Source organism: Macaca nemestrina, chromosome 6, assembly GCF_043159975.1.
Source record: "Macaca nemestrina isolate mMacNem1 chromosome 6, mMacNem.hap1, whole genome shotgun sequence".
In the NCBI taxonomy this organism is placed as follows: domain Eukaryota; kingdom Metazoa; phylum Chordata; class Mammalia; order Primates; family Cercopithecidae; genus Macaca; species Macaca nemestrina.
In genome coordinates this window covers 122,836,250-122,847,521 of record NC_092130.1, presented here as the reverse complement: position 1 = coordinate 122,847,521, position 11,272 = coordinate 122,836,250, and the positions used below count along the sequence as shown (strand labels likewise).

Sequence of the window (11,272 nt, the reverse complement as noted above, 5' to 3'; positions counted from 1 at the left end):
CTCCTAACCTCGTGATCCACCCATCTCGGCCTCCCAAAGTGCTGGGATTACAGGCTTGAGCCACCGCGCCCAGCCAAGATATGTCTTAATATCAAACATAGACACATGTAACCTGGCCTCTTAAATTAGGGTAGGGATTTCTCTAGATATACCTCATGCATCTTCCTTCTTTCATGTCTGCTTAATGTAATAAAGTGACAAGATCCTTTCTAGTTTCTTTTTCCCTGGTCTGAGAGTCTGATTTTATGGTGATATTGGTCTCTTCCAAATCCCAAACCCACCATTCTTAAGTTGATTCATTCTTTGACACATTGAAAAGTATCCATTCTTACTCTTCTCTCATTTGGGGATACTTCAGTGGGAAAGTTTGAGGGGAATAGATCTAAGGAAATCTGAGAGTGTCTCTTCTTTGAAATGCAAAAGGACTTACATAATACAAAACATACATATCCATTTTGCTCAACAATATAGATAACTTGCATTATAAGCTTATGTCTGAGTACATATTTTTAAGTCCTTGGAGTTCTCTCTACCATCGAGCTTTTTACTGCCTGCTCACTTGTGCTGTTCGTCTCTTTGATATCTTCTCCAGTGCACCATCTCAGAGCCTTATAAGGCTATCCAGATCCTGGCAAGAGATTAAATGTTTCTTATGCAGTATTTTTCATCTTTGTCAAAGCAATTATCGTTAGTTTAGGAAAAGTGCAACCCAAGTTTTTCCATATGCTATCAGCAAGATCAATTAACAGTATTTACAAAATGTATGATTTACTTCAGTTTAATTTTGTGAAAATGAAACTGGCAAAGGATTTCAAATTTTTCTCTATCTGTAATAATAAAAAAGAAAATTATTTATCTTTGTGCATGCACAGAGTTTCATACACAGTATAATTCTTAGAACAAATAAAACAATTATCCTGAGATAGAGAGAGAGTTCCCGAAGGGAACAGAATAGGAAGATAAATATCACCAGGAATTTGGCCTTTTCCTAACTGTCTAATTTCTGGCATATAATAACTTTCTCTAAAAATGGCATGCAAGCTTTCTGTAAAAAAAAGTTTTGAATGCCAGAATAGGTCTGGCAATTGTTTCTCCTTCGTATCAATAAAGCTTCGGTCACAGACTTCACGTGGTCTGTTCTTTGGAGAAAAACGCTGGCACACTAGGTGTGGAGACAAAGGAGAGAGGAGACCAGAGAACAGAGCCAGTTTCCCTCTGAGTCAGACACTGAAGGGCTGTGGGAAAGGGAGCTGGGCCTCCAGGGCCTTCCAATCTGACCACTTTTCCAAGCCACTCCTTTATCCTGCAGGAAGGAGGAGGCTGAGCTTTCTTGCCACCAGAGAAGATCAATCAGGATCCCTTTAAGGCAGGGAGAGCCACATATCCTAGTCTTCCAAAGACACAGGATGAATTTCAAAGGAACAGAAATGGCAAGTCACCAACAAATAGATCCATATGTTGTTGTTGTTGTTGTTTTTACAGTGAAAATAGCTTTAAAAAAAAAATAGAAAAACTACCACATGCTTATTATGAAAAATTCAGACAACACATAAAAAGAACAAAGAGTAGAGCCAAAATTTGAACCCAGGCAGGCAAGCTCCAGAATTTAAGGTCTGTATGTTGTGGTAGTTAGTTACTACTGCCTCTTGGGTCTTCCCAGAATTAAACAAGAGCTCCAAGCTGCTATTTGAATCACAGTTTGGTGAAAGACAGGGAGTGAATTTTTTAGAACCTGGAGACCTGGCACCAAAGAACAGGCTTATAAGCAGGGTTATAATAATAATGACTCACATGCTTATCAGATGGAAGGCATTATACCAAATAATAAGTATGTGTATGTGCACATATACAGTGTATGTATAAGAAATCTCATTTAATCCTCACAGTAATCTGTCAGTTACAATTTACTCTCATCAATCTACAGACATGGCACCTACAGCTCAGAGTTTCAAACAATTTTCTAGAATCACAAAGCTTATACTCTGTAGTAACGAAGTTAGGACTGTGATCTGTCTGACCAGATTCCCAACTCTCAACGTGAATTTGAGTGTCAAAAGTATGCCGGTATTATGAAAAAGAAAATAAATATAGAAAAGAAAGGAAAAATCACAGATCCTCTCTCTTACAATGTGCAATAATGACTAAGCACCAGGACACATGGGTTTCAATCCTAAGTTAGCCATGAATGAACTACACAGTGATGGGCAAATCACTCAGTGTCTGTACTTTAGTTTCCCATTGAAATTAGCAGGGTGTGATAGGTTAGTGGTTCTAATTTTTGGTGATCATAAACTATTTCCATGAATTCAATGAACTCTCCCTCCAGAAAAATGTATAAATGAGCACAAGATATAAAACTGCATTCAATTCAGTGGTGACATCCTAGTATATATTTATTGTCAGGCCTTCCGACTGAAATGAAATATGAATGAGGGCAAAGGACTCTGTTTTTCCTGTCTATATCCCCAGCTACTAGAGCATTACTTGGAACATCACAGACTCTGTAAAACTATCAATTGAATGAATACATAGATCAGGGCTCCTGGTCTGCTTGAAGTTGACCCATACTCAACCCAGTTAAAAAACCCATGGATTGAATTATTTATGAGATCCTTTTTGGTTCTGAAAGATCTAAGCTTCAACCAAATGAAATAGCCAAACACTCTACTTTTTTTGACCAGTAATATTGGTAATTACATGTGTTTCAACCTAATATGTTAACTTGCAATTTTACGAACTTTTCTAACAGTGAGCATGCACACATGCACTATCATATATGACACTAATTTTTTAGCGTTAATCCTGCTCATCTGTGACAGCTGTTATTTACCTTGCATTTACCACATGATAAAACCCAGGCAAACAGATAAATGTGTAGTATTTCCTGCTTCTTGGAAACTTGCTGTGAATGCAAAGTCCCTTACTGTTTAAGGTACAGTTCAGTTGTATTTTCTTCTTAAATTACATAATTTAAAATGTATCAGGCCGGGCGCGGTGGCTCAAGCCTGTAATCCCAGCACTTTGGGAGGCCGAGACGGGCGGATCACGAGGTCAGGAGATCGAGACCATCCTGGCTAACACGGTGAAACCCCGTCTCTACTAAAAAATACAAAAAACTAGCCGGGCGAGGTGGCGGGCGCCTGTAGTCCCAGCTACTCGGGAGGCTGAGGCAGGAGAATGGTCTAAACCCGGGAGGCGGAGCTTGCAGTGAGCTGAGATCCGGCCACTGCACCCCAGCCTGGGCGACAGAGCAAGACTCTGTCTCAAAAAAAAAAAAAAAATGTATCATGACCTAAATAATTCCAAATGCTTTCTTAATGAGTTACAACTAAACAGATTACAACTGAATTTAATATAAGTAGGTCAGTGATATGGTTCAGCTCTGTGTCTCCACTCAAATCTCACCTTGAATTGTAATCCCCCTAATCCCCATATGTCAAGGGCAGGACCAGGTGGAGGTAACCAGATCATGGAGGCAGTTTTCCCCGTGCTGTTCTCGTGATGGTGAATGAGTCTCACGAGATCTTTTGGTTTTATAAGTGTCTGGCATTTCCTTTACTTTCACTCACTCTGTCCTGCTGCCCTGTGAAGAGGGTGCCTGCTTCTCCTTTGCCTTCCACCATGATTGTAAGTTTCCTGAGGCCTCCTCAGCAATATGGAACTGTGGGCCAGGTGCGGTGGCTCATGTCTGTAATCCCAGCACTTTGGGAGAGTGAGGTGGGTGGATCACGAGGTCAGGAGATCGAGACCATCCTGGCTAACATGGTGAAACCCCGTCTCTACTAAAAATACAAAAAAAAAACTGGGCGTGGTGGTGGGCACCTGTAGTCCCAGCTACTCAGGAGGCTGAGGCAGGAGAATGGCATGAACCCTGGAGGCAGAGCTTGCAGTGAGCCGAGATCGCACTACTGCACTCCCGCCCAGGCGACAGAACAAGACTCTGTCTTAAAAAAAAAAAAAAAAATATATATATATATATATATATATATATATATGGAACTGTGATTCAATTAAATCTCTTTCCTTTATAAATTACCCAGCCTCAGATATTTCTTTATAGCAGCGTGAGAACGTACTGATAGAGTAAATCGGTACTGGGAGTGACGTGCCACTGTAAAGATACCTGAAGATGTGGAAGCAACTTTGGAACTGAGTAACAGAGGTTGGGATAGTATAGAGGGCTCAGAAGAAGACAGGAAGATGTGGGAAAGTTTGGAATTTCCTAGTGACTTGTTAAATGGCTTTGAACAAAATGCTTACAGTGATATGGACAGTGAAGTCCAGGCTGAGGTTTTCTCAGATGGAGATGAGGAACTTGCTGGGAACTGGAGAAAAGGTGATTCTTGCTATGCTTTAGCAAAGAGATTGGCAGCATTTTGTCCCTGCCCTAGAGATCTTTGGAACTTTGAACTTGAGAGAGATGATTTAGGGTATCTGATGGAAGAAATGTCTAAGTGGCAAAGCTTTCAAGAGAAAGCAGAGCATAAAAGTTTGGAAAATCTGTAGCCTGACAATGAGATAGAAAAGAAAAACCCCTTTTCTGGGGAGAAATTGAAGCCAGCTGCAGAAATTTGCATAAGTAACAAGGAACCAAATGTTAATCACCAAGACAATGGAGAAAATATCTCCCCAGGAAGGGCATGTTAGAGACCTTCATGGCAGCAGCCCCTCCGATCACAGGCCCAGAGGACTCGAAGGGAAAAATGGTTTCATGGGCCAGGCCCAGGGCTCTCCTGCTATGTGCAGCCTTAGGACATGGTACCCTGTGTCCCATCTGCTTCAGTTCTAGCCAAGGTTAAAAGGGACCAAGGTATAGCTGGGGCTGTGACTTCAGAGGGTGCAAGCCCCAAGTCTTGGCAGCGTACATGTGGTGTTGAGCCTGTGGGTGCACAGAAGTCAAGAACTGAGGTTTGGGAACCTCCATCTAGATTTCAAAGGATGTACAGAAACACCTAGATGTCCCACAGGCAGAAGTTTGCTGCAGGGGTGGAGCCTTCATGGAGAACCTCCGCTAGGGCAATACAGAAAGGAAATGTGGGGTCAGAGTCTCCACACAGAGTCCCCGTTGGGGCACTGCCTAGTGGAGTTGTGAGAAGAGGGCCACCATTCTCCCAGAATGGTAGATCCACTGACACCTTGCACAGTGCATGTGGAAAAGCTGCAGACATTCAATACCAGCCCATGAAAGCAGCTGAGAAGGGGCTGTACCCTGCAAATTCACAGAGGCAGAGCAGCCCAAGGCCATGGGAGTCCACCTCTGACATCAGCATAACCTGGATGTGAGACACAGATTCAAAGGAGGTCATTTTGGAAGTTTTAAGTTTTAATGACTGCTCTGTTGGATTTTGGATTTACATGGAGCCTGTAACCCCTTTGTTTTGGCCAATTCTTCCCTTTTGGAATGGGAGCATTTACCTAATGCCTGTACCCCCATTATATCTAGAAAGTAACTAACTTGCTTTTGATTTTACAGGCTCACAGGCAGAAGGGACCAGGCTTGTCTGAGATGAGACTTTGGACTGTGGACTTTTGAGTTAATGAAAAAATGAGTTAAGACTCTGTGGGACTGTTGGGAAGGCATAATTTGTTTTGAAATGTGAAAGGACATGAGATTTAGGAGGGACCAAGGGTGGAATAATATGGTTTGGCTCTGTGTCCCCACCCAAATCTCACCTCAAATTGTAACCCCCATAATCTCCACATGTCAAGGGTGGGACTAGGTGGAGATAATTGGATCATGGCAGCATTTTACCCTATGCTGTTCTCGTGATAGTGAGTGACTGAGTCTCAGATGATCTGATGGTTTTATAAGCATTGGGATTTTCCTTGCTTGCACTCACTCCATCCTGTTGCCCTGTGAAGAAGGTACCTGCTTCTCCTTTCCCTTCTGCCATGATTGTAAGTTTCCTGAGGCCTTGCCAGCAATGTGGAACTGTGAGTCAATTAAACCTCTTTCCTTTATAAATTACCCAGTCTCGAGTATTTCTTCATAGCTGTGTAAGAACAGACTAATACAATCAGACTTCCAAAATAATTGTTAACATGAGAAAACAGCGTGCTCAACCAGAAGCAAAGCTTTTTAAAATGCATGCTGAGCATAAACTTTGGGCGAAAGTGTAGACTCACTACTCCATTGTGTGACTTCTGTATTTGATCATAAGACATCAGGTTTAGTATTTATTCAGTTCTCTTTCCAGGTATTCTGTGACCTCCAGTGTCCACTACTCAAGTATTGCACATTATGATTTTTTTTTTAACAGAGTCTTTTTATGTTGCCCAGGCTGGCCTCAAACTCCTTGCCTCAAGTGATCCTCCTGCCCCAGCCTCCTGAGTATCTGAAACCACAGGCACATGCCACCATGCCCAGCTCTTTCTAAATTTTTAAAGACCTTGAAATATATCTACTGTAGAAGATTCTTGGTGTTAAAACTTAAAATTTTTTAAATTAAAATTACTGAAGTGAAGAGTATACACTCTGAATTAACTTGATGTAGTATAACCCTTGTGATAGTATTTCTAAAATATGCTATGGAATATGTTGGCTAATTAAGTCTTACTTATTATTTACCTATGGCAATGGAAATTTATTTGGATTTGTGAGAAAAAAAATTTACAGTATATGAAAGTTCTAACATGTGCTAAGACTACGCCTGCCCCTTCTTAACCATAAAAATTTAATGTATGGTGTTTCAATGGGATTCCACCAGCCTCGAGCTAAATGTTTTTCTTCTAAAACATTGTTTTGGGGAAGTTTCCATTAAGATGGATTGAGGTAGAATTAAGATTAAAATAATAAACCAAAAAAAACTTTATGCAGAAAAAGTGAAAGCTAAGAGAAGTCCAGGGCATGTCAATGCTTGCCAAATAAAAGAAAAATGGAAATGTGATATGAATGTGTAACCTTTAGCATGTATTCCCCAAAACCATTCCTACTGTCTGCTATATTCATTATCAAGTCCAAAGTGGGGAAAAAAGAAATAAAAGGTTTTGTTGTCTTGCTCTACTAGCTGCGGTTTTGAAATAGTTGGCTTGTCCTTACTAGTTGGAGGTGTCCAAAATATGATAGAATTGGATAAAAGAAATGAACATTTGAACCCTAAAGCAGTCCACATTCCTGAATGGGGTGTGTGTGTGTGTGTGTGTGTGTGTGTGTGTGTGTGTGTGTGTCAGAGAGAGGGTACTAAAACAAAAATTAAATATGTTTATTCAATTAATCTAGTAAATAGTAAAATTATCCAAAGATGCTGAATAAAAAAGGCACAGGCACAGGAAAAACAAAGGAATTGTATTATCTAACCCAGAATTACCAAACTTAGTAGTCTTTTTTTAATTCTTTATAGATGCTCCCCTATCATTCAGTCATGGAGAGGTAAGTCTGAATTTATTTTCTAAGAAAATAGATCTTGTTATAATACCATGTAACTCTTCAAAACAGCTCTTTCTAAAAACAGTATTACCACCATGCAGTCTTAAATACCCATACTCTGGGAACTCATAGAGGGAATGAGATGATTGGGGGAAAGAAAAAGACGGAAATCAGATCTACCTGAAAGAAAGACATTATGAGGAAACTTGAAACTATTGAATACAGAGAAATTTGAGAATCTTTCTTAATCTTAATAATTTGTTCTATATTTACCTCCTTCTATCACTGATAATGTAGTTTTCTGTACCCAATAAAGGTAAACGTAAGCATTATGTTTAGAATGTAATTGTATATTTCCTCAAGGAAATGCCTGCCTGCCTTTCTTTCTTTCTCTTTCTTTCTTTCTTTCTTTCTTTCTTTCTTTCTTTCTTTCTTTCTTTCTTTCTTTCTTTCTTTCTTTCTTTCTTTCTTTCTTTCTCTTTCTTTCTTTCTTTCTTTCTCTCTCTCTCTCTTTCTTTCTTTCTTTCTTTCTTTCTTTCTTTCTTTCTTTCTTTCTCTTTCTTTCTTTCTTTCTTTCTTTCTTTCTTTCTTTCTTTCTCTTTCTTTCTTTCTTTCTTTCTTTCTCTTTCTTTTCTTTCTTTCTTTCTTTCCTTTTTTTTTTTTTTTTTTCAAGACAGAGTCTCACTCTGTTACCCAGGCTGGAGTGCTGTAGCACAATCTTGGCTCACTGCAACCTCCACCTCCCAGGCTTAAGCACTTCTCCAGCCTCAGCCCCCTGACTAGCTGGGACTACAGGTGTGCATTACCACACACAGCTAACTTTTGTATTTTTAGTAGAGATGGGGTTTTGCCATGTTGGCCAGGCTGGTCTTGAACACTTGGTCTCAAGTAATCTACCTGCCTCAGCCTCCCAAAGTACTGGGATTACAGGTATGAGCCACCATTCCCAGCCATGGAAATGTCTTTTCATAATAGACAGTAGAGTTTAGATTGTAAAATTATTAACTACTTTAATGGGGTATGTGTTACCAAGTGTCTTGAAAACCGGTGGTCTAGAATTCCTTTTTAACCTACCCTCCTACTTCTCTCTGATCAACTTAAGTCATTGAAAATTCTAAAGAAATACAATAAAGTGAATTATTTTTGGAGTATATCAACATTAAAATCATAAAAAAATTAAAAGGATATGAGGAAAAGTAGAAAAGTAGAATATAGGAGATTTCTGCATACTCCCCTCTTTATTAGAGAGAGCCACAAAAACCATGAAGATGTGCTTTTATGAGGCCATGTGAGAGAAGGAAGAAAAATTGTGAGAAAATTTAACATTTGCAAGTTGGAAGCAGGAGCTGAAACCCATCTGGAGCAGTGATGTCCCTCTTAATTACCTTATCTCCCAATATGAAAAGAAGCAGAATAAAAGGCCAGGGTCTCTCCATAATCACTAGTCAGAAAACCAGCTAAAAAGGAGAAAAAATACAACTACCCTGGAGGAAGATGTAAAAGATTTCTACTATATTGAGAGACAAATGTTACTGATCAGTGCACTGTGGTTTACATTTTTTAAAATGTCTCGAAAGGATCAAAGAAAGCAAGGGGGAGAGTAAGGAATGCTAAAACAGAAGTATCATAGACAAAATACTAAATCTTAAATATATTTGGTCCTCATTTGACCTAATGAATAGTAAAATTATAAAGAAGTACTAAATAAAAGGGTAAATTAAAAAAAAAACAGAAATAACAAAAACAAAAGGCATCATTAAGTCTTTTCCTCACCATCAGATGGCAAAAACTATAAAGAGGAAAACAGAGTCTCAGACAATGAAATGGCAAAATAATCTTCAACTTGAAACTGCAAAACTCCATTGCAGAAAGCATCTCAGATTACACTGTGCTGGTTGTCTGCAATGATTCCAGGTTCAGATTGTCATAACGATTCATAGGAAAAGTTTGTTTCTCTTCCCAGATCATGACAGTCAAGATGATACAATGCCTTTGAGATTTTTATCAAGAGAGTGAACTACAAGAGCCACTAACCTCTCTAATTTAGAGATTCGAATGACCTGAGGAGCTTGTTAAGCATTCTGATTCACATGATTCCTCCTTGCCAGGGATGCTATTTCATTATCTAGAAGGAGGCCCAGGGATGTGCATTTTTAACTGGTATCTAAGGTGATCCTAGAACAGGAGGCTCCTGAATCTCACCTTACGAAGCACTGCATTCGAAGTTGCTATAGTAATCTCTCGATTCTTATGCTGCCCTGAGTAGGTTGTGTTGGTGAACCTAAGGAATGTTAGTCTGCTCCCTCTAAAACACAGTGAGCACAAGTTTAGTTGCTCCCATATTTGCATAAAGGGAAAAATTTAAGGTATTTCCCAGGAACCTGTGCAACTACTAGCAGGCCTTCTCCCTGCTAAAGCCAGATATTTTGTGAAATTTACCAGACTACTATTGTCCAAGGTTCAAAGGAATAACGTGCTTTGAAAGCCATTTTCAGATTACGTTTTAAGATGCTATGAAAACAATCTATAAGTATATATTTAAGTACATCGTGTTAAGGGCAAAATATATGCTACTCATTCAAGTCACCACATGAGGTTGTCAGTACCATATACTGGCTTGATTTGAATGAAAATTTCTAGAAATAGGATCTTAGAAGATTACCTTCAAACAATTAAAATCCCAAAGAAAAAATGGACAGTCCTACATCTGTTTCAACTTTACTTATTTCTGATGACACTAATTTTTCTAGATTTTCTTACTGTTTTATGCCCCTGACTTTCTCGTAAGGTCTTCTGAAGCACTGTGGGCTATTTATAGGCATTTATGTTTGTGAGAGCATCAGTACGTTATCAACCGCAGATCAAAACCCCCAGATAACAGTCTTGCTTTACTGACTTAAAAGGAACTTGTAATAAAAAGTCCCTTTTCAATAGTGGCCTCTGTGTGTTACTTTATTCCCTTCAGCACTGTTAAGGTATATTATTTGGCTTCAGGTTAATCTACCTTTTTAGAGACCAAAAATGACTTTCTTTATACTCTGCTCTGTTTTTTCAATTATGAGATCTTACAGTTTTTGTGTTAGCTCTCCATGCTGTATTGAATGCTCAATGACAGATATTTTCTATAAAATAAAATACAAAATATTACTAGACTAATTAGGTATTTGTTTTGCTGTGGCCATGATGGCCTAGCCAGACATTTCAGTCCTGGTTTAATATCAGATGTGTTAACACATTTCTTATGTTGTTATTGAAACAGTGGATCACATTCATCACTTTTGGGAGAATCTGAGGTTTATATTTATATGATAATTTTGCATGTTACTTAACATCACTCTTCATTTTTCTTATGTCCCATCCATAGTAGCTGCAGCAAGTGTTTATCTTAGATTTTCTGAGATAGTCCTAATATTAAATACTTTTCTCCTATTTTCAGACTCTTTATTACAGTGTCAAGACAGCAATGGCAAATTTTTCTTTGGAAAATATAATTACAAAGTCAATACATGCCTTAGAAATGACTGACCAATTTTGAGTATTTCTGGGGCAACCTTCTTACTCCTTCTCCCATTCTTGGGCTCTGTTAGGATGGTGATTTGTAGAGGTTGGCATTGACCTTAATGTTCAAGGCCTTGGGAAGCTCTTGCTCTGTAAATAACATCATCTGTTTCCTGCCTCTGCAAGAGGAGATTTTCCGCTGAATAGACTGCGCCTTGGTTTCAAGGCTCTCTTATCTCTTGGACATGTGTCTGCTGCTGCTGCTCTCCTGGTAATTTTTCTAACTGTGACCTGGAATTGACCTCTAGTTTTCACCTATTCTCTTGTTCCTCTTACTCAGCCACAATCTCCTGGTTTAGATCATCAGGGACTTTTCCATCTCCCTTACTCTGGCCTTTCTGGTTCAAG

General features: G+C 39.1%; 1 long non-coding RNA gene across 1 annotated transcript in view; it reads left to right on the top strand.

Annotated features, from left to right (window-relative positions):
• The first annotated feature begins 3,576 nt into the window (after positions 1–3,576).
• Positions 3,577–11,272, top strand: part of LOC105499355 (uncharacterized) — a 39,558-nt gene continuing 31,862 nt past the window's right edge. The window contains exons 1-2 of the long non-coding RNA XR_011624293.1: positions 3,577–3,627; positions 7,341–7,369. This is a non-coding gene — a long non-coding RNA (uncharacterized lncRNA). The remainder of the gene's footprint in view (positions 3,628–7,340; positions 7,370–11,272) is intronic.